This window comes from Leiobunum rupestre, chromosome 10 (assembly GCF_980474605.1).
Source record: "Leiobunum rupestre chromosome 10, qqLeiRupe1.1.hap1, whole genome shotgun sequence".
NCBI classification, from domain to species: Eukaryota; Metazoa; Arthropoda; class Arachnida; order Opiliones; family Sclerosomatidae; genus Leiobunum; species Leiobunum rupestre.
In genome coordinates this window covers 48,732,241-48,745,452 of record NC_143393.1, presented here as the reverse complement: position 1 = coordinate 48,745,452, position 13,212 = coordinate 48,732,241, and positions in this window count along the sequence as shown.

Below are 13,212 nucleotides of genomic sequence, written 5' to 3'. Positions count from 1 at the left end.
GCCCAAAAACGCCAAAAATGTAAGAAAGAAGCGAGGATAGTTAGTAGTCAGAAAGACGCAATGGAACGATTTCTTCAACCGTCAGCTAAAATAAATAAACTGAATTCAGGGGAGACTCAGTAAAAAAAATGTTATTGACGTTTTACCCAATGTCGATGTCAGTCCGGCTAAGGAGGTAGTTCTTAATTCTGAGTTATCGGAAATTTTGGTTGAATCCTCTAATAGAGCCTCGAGTGCAAAGATAGACAATTCAAACGTTAGACGATTAATTGCTTTAGATTTTAGTTTAGATAAGGATTGTCTGCCCGTTCAACCTAACCTCGCATCTTTTCCCAAAACCCTAATGGGTAGTAAAAACCGAAGCTTAAATTCTCCTTGGTACAACAAATACCGAATGCTCGAATATTCTGTAGCAAACGATAAAGTTTATGGTTTTTGTTGTCGGCATTTTTTAGGTGGCAGAAATACGGGATTTATTGAGGGGTTTTCGGACTGGAACAAGTTGGCAAGCCAAAATATACCTCTCCTCGGAAGAGTTTCTAATTTTCAGTGAGGTGTACAATGTATCCGTGGTTCTGTGGTAGAATGCTCACCTGACGTGCAGGAGGGCTCGGGTTCGAATCCCGCCCGGTACTAACGCAACTTAAAAATATTAATAATACACCCAATGACAACAAAAAACGGGCCCTTTTTAAAAAACCTTTTCCCTAATTCTAAGAAACTGCGTACGCAGCGATTACCCTTTGCCCCGAAAATGCGAACGCGTTCGCAGGCCTGACAGACAGACCCACAGACCCACAGACAGACAGACACGGTGGTTGTATAGCCCCTCCTAGGGTACAAAGTCCCCTCGGAGAGGTAAAAATGTACAAAAGTGTAAAATGTTGTAGGAAAAAAATTGACGTCAATAACTTTATAACAGCGTAAAGGACTATCGCTTAGCTGTTTTTGAAAAACACCGAAGCTTAACAAGCGTCGGTGGCTGAGGTGTTAGAGTAAATCTGTCCACGCAGCAGACCCGGGTTCGATTCCCGGCCGGCGCCAATAAATCGCAAATCGACACTAAGACGAATACCGTGAACAATTGGTGGAAATCCTGCCATTGGAAGTTGAGAGGTTGATAAACACTCAGCATTCGGTCCGTCCCAAAAGTCAACAAGAAAAAGTTGGAGAGAAAATGCACGTACACACAACCAACACTAACACAACCAACACTAACATAACACACTCATCACCCACAACCGTCATAACACAAACTAAACATTCACACCCTACTCATAAACATTACAATAACGTAATATCCAATCAAACTGCATCCACACTGTCGCGACGGTGAGCGTAAAACCATCAAAACCAAACCCAACCGCATTGTAATCCGTTAACGCTCACCGTTAGACGGTGGTTTTGCCATCCGTTAGACTTCGCTCCCTAATTCCTAGCAACTGCGGACGCAAAGAGCCCTAGCAACTGCGAACGCGGTGATTTCAACACAAAGCGTACATAGTGATTACACTTTGCCCCGAAAATGCGTACGCGTTCGCAGGACACACACACCCACCCACAGACACTGTGCATGGTTGTATAACCCCTCCAGGGTACAAAGTACCCTCGGAGAGGTAAAAATATGGCCAAAAAGTTTGAAGAACACTTTACTTCGACTAAATCTTTACACCAACCGTCTTATAAAAAATAGTCAGACTATTTGGAATCGAAATCTCGAGACTCAATAGTATGTCAGGTTGATCCGCATCATAAAACAGACGTTGCTAGAAATAGAGATGCCGTAGCTGCTCACGTGCAGAGAATAGTACTGTGCGCCCAACAAGATCTCGCTCTTCGGGGGTCGGACGATGAAAATGGGAACAGGGGCAATTTCGTAGAAATTTTAGATTTATTAATGAGAAATTGTCCCGACTTAAAAGCCAAGTGCGAAAGTATGCCAAATAATGCTAAATACATACATAGCCTTGTCCAAAATGTGCTGATTAACCTTAGTGGAAATTTTGTTCGGCGAATGATGGTAAAGGAGGTTAATGAATCAGGTGGTTTCTTTTCCGTAATTGCCGATGAGACTAGAGATAGTGCGGGAGTAGAACAGCTGAATGTTTGCATTAGGTATACTAGAAAGGAAATTGGCGTAGTAGAGCGATTTTTAACATACACAGATTTGCATAAGTTCAACTCTGAAAGCATCAGCTTGGCTATAATTATGTAATGAGTGGGCACGTAAAAGGGGTGAGGGTTCAAATAGAGAAGGCAGTAGGTGGAACAAGCACGTAGATATAGAAAGTCTAAGGGGGGGGGGACGGGTTATAACACAACCAGATTAAATCGCGAGCGCAGAGAGCGCGAAATTTTTCGTTAGCAATAACGCATATTTAAAGTACTGGCTAGACTCGGAACGAGTGACAATAACATTTCCGCACGTGTATCAAACGAAGTTTTTTAATACATTTAATGTTGCGCTCCTTTCGTAAGAAAGGAATCGAGTAATAAGGGGGGGGGTTTAAACACCCTAAACCCCCCCCCCCCTTATATACGTGCTTGAGGTGGAAATTGTCCGTACGTCCATTGCTATGCCCATCGTTTAAATTTAGTTTTGGTTGAATGCTGCTCCAATATAGTCGCGGTTAGGGAATTACTCGGACTAGTTCAAGCGATCTATAATTTCCAAAGCAATTCAGTTATTATAGCATTGAATGTTTTGATAATTCTCAAAAAGAGCTGGGCTACGAAATAGTTCTTAAAATGCCGCAAAGCTTTGACTCTAGGTGGTGGAGCAAAAAAAAGGTCTTCATTACTTCAGAAGTAGATTTGATTCTGTTCTATTAGCATAGGAGAACTTGGTAGAAAATGGTAAGCCCGAAGAAGCTGCCGAGTGTGGAGGGTACATATTGCAATTACAAAACTTCACTAACTTGATTTTGATTACGGCTTTAGATGAAATATTAGGTTTTACCAAATCCTTCTCGGAATATTTACAAAGTTCGAGAGTTGTTCTAACTGAAGCTATCGCTATTTGCAAAGCTACCATAACTACCTTAGAGGAAGTAAGGAACCCCGAAAAATTCGACTTAATTTGGGATGAAGCTTCAAAGTTAGCAAAATCCGTTTTTATCACGGTTCCCGATCGCAACACTGCACCTTTAGCTTTAAAATAAATCCCTAATCAAAGACTAAAGCATAGGGTGGTAACGTGTACAACAGGAAACCGAGACACTGAAGCAAAGACCTTAAATGAACAGTTGTGATCAACCTACTACCAAATAATCGATAAATTTATATCAGAAATGAAAAACCGATTTTTAGAAAATAATAGCCTATTAAAGGAATAACTGTGTCTGACCCCGACTCGGAAGACTTTCTCGTAGAAAATGACGTCCTTGCCCACTGCCAAATATACACTCGCTTTAATTTCGACATAGATTCATTGAATGGTCAAATTAAAATAGCCAGAAATTTAAGAAAATCGAAAATTTTAAAATCGTAACAGACCGTTATCACTATCTAATGACGATGGAAGGTGGCTTTCCCGACTTGGTTAAGTACTATAAAGTTGTTCTGTGTATTCCCGTGGCCAATACTATTTCTGAAAGGAGTTTAAGTTCGTTGAATAGAATTGAAATGCGTCTACGGACAACAATGCGAGAGGATAGACTTTCCAGCCTAGCCACATTATCCATTAATCGAGATTTATCGAATCATTTATAAGAACATCCGATGTTAGTGGTTGATGAATTTGGGAAGAGCTCATATCGCAGAGTGTCATTCATTGAGTAAAACGACTTTAATATTTGAAATAAGGCATTATTGGAATAGGGACTTGGCAGTGCTACGTCACATTTTGTTTTCAATAGCTTTTATCGTGGGGAGAAAAATATGACCACAATGGCGGCCATGGCCAAACTACGGAGTGCCAAGTCTCTATTGGGGATATTGGATATCTAAATGTTGGTTAAACTGGGGGACAAGTGAAAAAATTAATTTAATTTTAGCTTCTCATAATTTGGAAATAAGAAACGCGTTGAACTCTTTCAAACCGGAGAGTTTAGTTAAAAGAAAAAAACATGAAATTATCGATTGAAATTTATAGCGTAGAGGGGAGCCTCTAAATTCATCGGTGTCTACTAGTTAAAAAATCTTCGTCTTGCCATATTCTTAGTACATAAATACATTCTGGCAATAATAAGATTCGTGCAGTTGTTAATAATCCATGATAAATATCTGCTCTAAGAAAATACCAATTTAATCACCAAGATAATATAAAATTCGAGAATGACATATTCTATTAATTTCTGTTCTGCAAAATTACATTAATGGGTATTTTTTTATGAATTTTTAATTAACATGACTTTTGGTGCCTAAACTACCCAAATGTTTGATATAAATTTCCTAAAATAAACACATTTGAATCACAGTTTAAGAATTTCTTTAAATCATATTTCCACTAATTTCAATAATTTAAAAGAATTATGTTCATAGTGTTTTGCTTACCTATTTCACCTTTGATACTTTCCGTCTATCTAACGATAGGAAATCACATGGCCTCAACAGCTTTTGTATTGGTTTGCCCACCCGGGTATCCTGAGGCCGAGGGTGGGTGGTGGCCACTCTTTAACATAAGATGGTAAATTATATATCAAACAATACGAAATCACATGGGCTCAACAGCTTTTATATTAGTTTGCCCACCCAGGTTTCCTGATGGTGGATGGCATCCACTCTTTAACTTAGGATGGCGATTTATATATCAAACGATAAGAAATCACGTAGTCTCAACAGCTTTTGTATTAGTTTGCCTACCTGTGTCTACTAAGGGTGTATGGGTTGGCCCACCCGAATACACAGATGTGGAACTAATATTACGGCCTGGGCCGAGGGCCGACGTATTTTATTTTTATAGTAATAATTTTATCCCAGTTTAGGTGACGGCGCGATCAGTGTTGTTGTTTAAGAAGAAAATTCATTATTACCGCTGGTCTCAAGTGAGGAGACACGAGTGTCAAAAACAAAATGGCAATGTAGCCGTATGGCTGTCGAAATTCAGTCGAGGCGCATCACCGCGGGGAGTTAGAGTTTAGAGATTGAAGGAAAATGCAATCCGAAAAGCTACACATTTTCATTATTCGCACTGTTAATTTTGCGAGGACAGACACCAGTCCGTCACAGCATAGTATGCTTACTTGTTTTCTCAGTTCTATTACACACTGTAAAAACTTATATGTTACGGTAAAGTGGATCTTACGGATAAATATGATCTACCCAACCTGTATCTGCGATTCTTTCGACCTGTCCAACCTGGAAAAATGTTCTTCGAACGAGATCCGATTTGCAGTTATCTGCAGACCTGCACAAGTAATCTGAACAGTTTCCACCTTTGGGTTAGGTGGTAGAAAGCACTCGATTACTAGCTTGTTGTAACACATCAATGTAATTAACTTGCCCTTTTAAAAAATCATTTCGAGGATGACGACGGAACCTCTGTCTGAAAGTGTCTACTTAAATCCCCCGTTAAAACCCTGATCCATAAAACAAAAGTAGGAAAATAATTATTATAAAATTAAAATAGAAAATGTAATTGATATTTCGCTCAATTATGTAGCTCCCAGAATAAAATTAATTTTAAACGATAAAACATTTAAATGTGTACAAATAAAGTTAATTTCATTAATATCTCCCGCGTCAATTATTATAAAATTCAAATAAAATACTACCCTATGCCGGTCATGTTTCTGAAAACGGCGCGTTTTAGGGTAAGTTTACGTCAATGATATTTCGCTCAATTATGGAGCTCCCAGAATAAAATTAATTTTAAACGATAAAACATTTAAAGGTGTACAAATTACGTTAATTTCATTAATCTCTCCCGCGTCAATTATTATAAAACTCCAATAGAATTCTACAATATGCCGGTCATAATTCCGAAAACGGTGCGTTTTAGGGTAAGTTTACATCATTGATATTTCGCTCAATTACGGAGCTCCCAGAATAAAATTAATTTTAAACGATAAAGCATTTAAAGGTGTATAATTAACGTTAATTTCATTTTTGTCTCTCACGTCATTTTAGAGAAATAAGAACCCTAGCAGTATCTCCACAGTTCGTTTTTCTGTAGCTTAGACCAAACTTCCTTTTCTGCGTCGCGTTCCCAACGTTATACAAATATTTACTTTTCAGAATTTTCGTTCTGGCAGATTGACGCTGGTCGAAGAAGGACACCTGAAGGTCACAGACAAAAGCAAACTTTTAATCCACTGCAGCGCTGCCATATTTTTCTAGAAATTACCCACCGAAATTATTGAAACAATAACTTTTGATTTTTAAAGAAAAGTCAACAACGAGAATAATTTAAATTAACTTTCAGCGAAGGTATTCAAGTGGCTGGCGACAAAATTGAAACTTCTAGTAATCTAGATTGACTTGGCTGATAGCTCTTAGAACGGAAGATACGCTTTAATATTATTTCGTCACGTGTTTGTCTTTACTAACTTTTAAGTTAGTTTTCACCAAAGTTTAAAATTAAAACATGAGTCTAGCGCAACCTTGGGTCTAGGCCGGGAGTAGTGGCTCACTCCTGTAATTCCAGGCGTCCGGGAGGCAGAGGACGACCACCAATCCCGCAACGGGTGGTCGGAATACTTCCGCCACGGGTGTCTCCACCCCTGTTCCCACGTATCCCCCCGTTTGCGTGGCCGTTACATATATCTCACCTAAACTGGGATAAAATTATTACTATAAAAATAAAATACGTCGGCCCTCGGCCCAGGCCGTAATATTAGTTCCACATCTGTGTATTCGGGTGGGCCAACCCATACACCCTTAGTAGACACAGGTAGGCAAACTAATACGAAAGCTGTTGAGGCTACGTGATTTCTTATCGTTTGATATATAAATCGCCATCCTAAGTTAAAGAGTGGATGCCATCCACCATCAGGAGACCGGGTGGGCAAACTAATATAAAAGCTCTTGAGCCCATGTGATTACCTATTGTTTGATGTATAATTTACCATCCTATGTTAAAGGGTGGGCACCGCCCACCCTCAGGATACGCGGGTGGGCAAACCAATACAAAGCTATTGAGACCATGTGATTTCCTATCGTTAGATATATAAAATACCATCCTAAGTTGAAGGATTAGGGATTATTTTTCGTTTACTTAAAGCTATAGGTGTAGTGTTGCGATCGGGAATCGTGGTAAAAACGTATTCTGCTAGCTTAGAAGCTTCATCCGAAATTAAGTCGAATTTTTCGGGGTTCCTTACTTCCTCTAAGTTAGTTATGGTAGCTTTTCAAATAGCGATAGCTTCAGTTAGAACGACCTAATATTTCATCTAAAGCCGTAATCAAAATCAAGTTAGTGAAGTTTTGTAATTGCAATATATACCCTCGACACTCGGCAGCTTTTTCGGGCTTATCATCTTCTACCAAGTTCTACAATGCTACTAGAACAGAATCAAATCTACTTCTGAAGTAATGAAAACCTTTTTTTGCTCCACCACCTAGTGTCGCAGCTTTGCGGCATTTTAAGAACTATTTCGTAGCCCAGCTCTTTTTGAGAATTATCAAAACATTCACTCCTTATAACTGAATTGCTTTGGAAATTATAGATCGCTTGAGGCAGTCCGAGTAATTCCCTAACCGCGACTATATTGGAGCAGCATTCAACCAAAACTAAATTTAAACGATGGGCATAGCAATGGACGTACGGACAATTTCCACCTACTGCCTTCTCTATTTGAACTCATTGCACTGGCCCCATCATAAGTCTGAGCAACGCAATTTTCAATTTTCAGTCCATTCTCCGTCAAAAGGGTAATTATAGCCAAGCTGATGCTTTCAGAGTTGAACTTATGCAAACCTGTGTATGCTACAAATCGCTCTACTACGCCAATTTACTTTCTAGTATACCTAATGCAAACACTCAGCTGTTCCACTCCCGCATTATATCTAGTCTCATCGGCAATTACGGAAAAGAAAACACCTGATTCATTAACATCCTTTAAAATTTTAATTATAATTAAAATAATTGAGGCGAAACGACCAATTTTAATTTATTCAGAATACCATAAGTTAATTAGTTACAACAGTGAGTTAGACATACTATAACAATGCACAATTGAATTGAACCCTTTTTACAGTACAAGTTTATCAGTTGAATATAATACAAAGTAAATTTAAAATGAAAGAAATATCTACAGAGGGTATTATAACGACCGTTCGCATTTTGGTTTATTATTTTAACGGATTCGGGCCGATTTTAATTAAACGATAGATTATCGAAATTTTGTTTAAAGAATATTCCCTAAGGCCGCGCGATAAATTTACGTGAATAATTTTCCGTCGCCGTTTTATTTATTTGATTCGGGATTGCCAGAACTGTAATGTTGTGGGCGAGTGATTAGAAAATAACATGGCAACCAGAATTATGCAAAATTATAAATGTTTATTTTTATTCAGAACAGTCTATGGAACGTTCTAGATTTAACTTTCATCAATAACCCAACAATATATATCCCTTCTAGGTAATTGTACAGAATTTGTAGTCAAGTGTCTAAGACTAGATTTGTCTTAGTTCATCGTGATTGAAAAATAAACCAAAACACACTTACACTTAAGTAAATATCATAAATTATACCGAGTAATTTTAACTAAATTCAAACTACCTAACTATAAACTCTGTCTTAATTAACAGCTGAGAGCTGTTCGCTACTAATTACTTCCAATCTACTTAATTAGCCTCACAGGTTGAGTTGATAATTTCAAGGGTATAATTAGGTTATTCCAATTCAAAAAACAAAAACAATCAATTTTATCTTACAGCTGACTTGAGTTAGTTCACAATTATTTTAACACTTTCAGTCTTAAACACGCACCGTTCATACACTTAAGTCCATTCACTCACGTTCCAAACGCGAAGCACAATTTAACTCTTTTCTTGACCTAAGACCGAACATACTAATTAAAACCGCAAAGTTATCTCATAACTTTTGACCGACACCAGGACCCCGTCCTGTAGTAGTTCTTCTGACAGCCAAGAACAAAGAAACACTAAATCTAAAGACGGCAACGGCCTTATATACGTTTATTTTGCGTTTTTTTTTGACCCGTCGAGATTTGACTAAAGTTAGAAAAATTGAAGAGATTATATTTTTTACCCGGGTTGATTGATAGTTCTCCACACGGTGGCGCTATATTATTACTTTGATATAGTTTCCGCGGGAGTTTTGAATAATTATCCTTTTTCTAAGCGTTATTAAAAGGTAACAATGAACAACTTTTTGTGTTTTAACGAAATTTTGTTAAGAATTTAACAAAAATTTAAATCAAAACAAAAAACCGTACCAAAGAATAAACAAAGTTAAATAAACAATATTTACAGATATTGTATTAATCCGTTTAGTAAAAAAACCACCCTTATCATAGTTGTTCCTTTACTTTAATGTTTACCCAAAGGAAGTCAATGGCTCGGCGGTAAACTAGCCGCATTGTTACAATGCGACCCGAGTTCAATTCTTGATCACGATCAAATTTTTCATTAAAATACAAAAATGTTTAATTAAATTTAAGATTAATATAATCTATAAATATTTAATTAAATATAAGATTAATATAATTTATAAATATTTAATTAAATATAAGATTAATATAATTTATAAATATTTAATTATATATAAGATTAATATAATTTATAAATATTTAATTAAATAAAAGATTAATATAATTTATAAATATTTAAAATGATGTAGAATAAATGATAGTACCTAACGTTATAACTTTGTAAAGGACATTCGCCAAAGCTGTTTTTTAGAAAAACACCGCAACATAACAAGCGTTGGTGGCTGAGTGGTTAGAGTGCATCTCTTGCACGAGGCAGACCCGGGTTCGATTCCCAATAAATCGCAAGTTGATACTAAGACGAATACCGTGTACGACTGGTGGAAACCCTGCCATTGGACGTTGATAGGTTGCATAACACTCAGCACTCGGTCTGTCCCGAAGTCATTAAGAAGAAGTTGGAGAGAAAACGCCCATACAAACACAACAGACTCTACACCCACAACCATCGCAACACGAACTCAACATTCGTAACCTACACAACCATCACAACACGAACTCAACATTCATAACCAACACATAAACATTACAATAACGAAATATCCAATCAAACTTCTGAACTGACGGTGAGCGTTGACGAAAAAAGACCAGACAAACCAAAACCAACCGCAAATCAAACCGTTAACGCTCACCGTCACACGGTGGTGTTGCCAACCCTTTGAGAAACTGCGAACGCAGTGAGCCAAGAAACTGCATTGATTACCCTTTTCCCCGAAAATGCGAACGCGTTCGCAGGCCTGACAGACAGACACGGTGATTGTAAAAACTGGTAGTCAACTAGTCATCTTTTCAATAAATTTTAGGCCCCAAGAAGGCACCTTTTTCGTAAATTGGAGGCCTAAAGTAAGCACCTTTTCTTAAATTGGAGGTCCCAAGTAGGCCTATAGTTCTTAAAGTGGAGGCCCCCTATGTAGGCCCAAACATTTTCAACGTAGGCACGTGCCTGCTTGTGCCTACCGCTGGTGGCGCTACTCAGCTATTGGTTGTGAACAAATTTCATTGGACGAACCTTTACGCTGAACATTTTACGGGGGTGGGGGGAGAACAGATTAAAACATTTCCCCTTCCGACGGCAGCAGGCGCTAACTTGTGCTGTACAAAAAAAATTCGTCTTTTGACGGGTGGAGTTTTGTGTTTGTTGCTCCTAGCTCCCATGATCTTAGAGGAACGAGTTTTGTTAATTTATTTCGTGAATACTACTTCTGGTTTTCATGAATTTTGTGTTTTGAGTTTTACTGTTCTAAATGTATAAGAGAAACTACCAAAGTGGTGCGGCTAAACGTAAATTGCAATCAAAAAGATAACGTCATCTTTAGAAGGTGTAAAGCCGTTAACATCTTTGGTATTTGAATTGACAACAGTTCTACAGTCTTCAACAAGTTTGCATACTCAAACTATACCAGTGCCCCTATTTTCTCTTGCAGTGGATAATAATGGTCCAGTGGCAGAGGCTACAGAAACGATTGAAGAACAAGGTCAGGGCAAAAAATAAACTAAAAAAAGGTGAACAAGATGTTCAACGTACTACTTATGAAACAACAATCGAACAATCAGTCTGTAGTGATGTATTTGGTGACGACCCAGCTCAGGTGCGTAGGAACCAGGTGAGAAATAAGGATTTTTTTTAAACTGGACCTGAGGCCAGTAGAGCCTAGGTAGTTTAATTAAAAAACTGGCCACTGGCCACTTACCATTTTTAACCTTCAAAATCAGGCTTTCATAATTTATGGTCAAACTGTATTCTTGACAAAATGTGCTATAGACCCGACCCGAATAAGCCTACTGAGAGAGGGACTGTTTATATTTCTTTTTGCTAACTGCAAAATTCGCTTCTTCTATACTGTGTGTCGAGTGTAGAGTAGGCAAATTCACGACACCCAGTCACCCTTCCATACACACAATTGACACAACGCGAAGCACACAGCATAGAAGCAAAGACCAAACAATTTTAGGGATTAATATAGTATTTTTTTAATGAACTAAAATCTTGAAGGGAAAAAACTTAGAATTAATTAAGTGGTCACCAGGGCCACTATCACCCCAAGCATTTAATTTTTAAACTGGCCCAGCTAATTTTTAAACTGGCGATTGGCCTGTGATAGTGCCTTATTTATCACACGGGTAGGAACGTTCTAGAAGTTGGAGGAGGCAAAGAGAAACGAAAAGGGGTCTGGAGAATGGTTTGGAATTTTTAATGGAGTGTTGCTTCTCCGAATGCATGTGTACTTTTTACTACTATGTAAATTGGCGATAAAAGACTCAAATTTAAACACAGTTGAGGATCTTCAGCTTTATATGCTTTTAAAATGAGAATTTGAGCCTTTTGAATATTTCAACTGACCAAAAAGTTGGAGGGAGCAATAACATTAGTTGCCCCTCCCAAATTCTAGGGAAGGGCATTGCCTCCCCCCGCGTCCCCCGGTTCCTACGCCCCTGACCCAGCTGATTGGAAAGTAAGTGAAAATCTATTAAGTTATTTACTACACAAAAAAAGTATTTCCCAAAATTTAAATTTCGATTCCGCGGATTTCGTTAAATCCACATCGCAACCAATAAGCGGAAAACAACGATTTATTTCTAAAATCAATGTTTAAGAGAAATCTACAAAATGGAGAAGAGGTAGATCGGTTTTGGTTAATTTTCTCACCGAAAAACAAAATGGTATATTATGTCGTTTGCAAATTGTTTTCTTCCAATTTCGATCAATTTCATAGTGGATTTAACGATTGGAAGAACGCTTCCGCTAGGATATCAAGTCACGAAAGTAGCACAGACCACTGTAAATCAATTAAAAATTGGTCAGATCGATCTCGAAAAGGCTGTTTGGAAAATGCATTATCTATAAACTATGAACGGGAATTTCAATATTGGCAACACGTTTAAGCTAGGCTAATACCCAAGGCATCACCTTAGGCCCAAGTTATAGATGCTATTTTGTTACTTGCTGAACGAGGAGTCGCGCTTCGGGGAGATAATGAACTCTTTGGTTCAGTTGAAAATGGAAATGATCTCTGAATTTTGGAGCTGTTGTCAAAATACGATTGTTTTTTGGCAAACCACATTAAAAAATATGGTAATTGTGGTCGTGGTACACAGTCATACTTATCATCAACTATTTGGGAGGAATTAATTCAATTAATAGGAGATCACATTTTTCAGCTAATTTTAGAAGCCAAATAATTTGGAATTATTGTCGACTCAACTCCAGATTTACAACATGTTGATCAACTCACTTTCATTATACAATACGTACATCCAGAATCTTTAGTGGTTGTAGAGAGGTTCCTGAAATTCATTCCCATATCATCACACAAAGGGAAAGACTTATCAGATACCGTTTTAAGTTATTTATCTGAAAATTTGAGTGTGGTCTGGACATTATTAGTTTCGGCTACGTTATTGTGCCGTCATCAGGGACGGCACAATAACGTAGCCAAAACTAGTCGGGTTTAAATAAAATTTTATTATGTTTTAATAAAAATTTCTTGTGCACTTTTAACTCTTTGTTGTTTTAATTTCTATTCAACGCACCTAATATGTTCCTTAGATATAATGGAGTACAAAACCAAATCAAAGAGTACAATCATTTGACCGAAT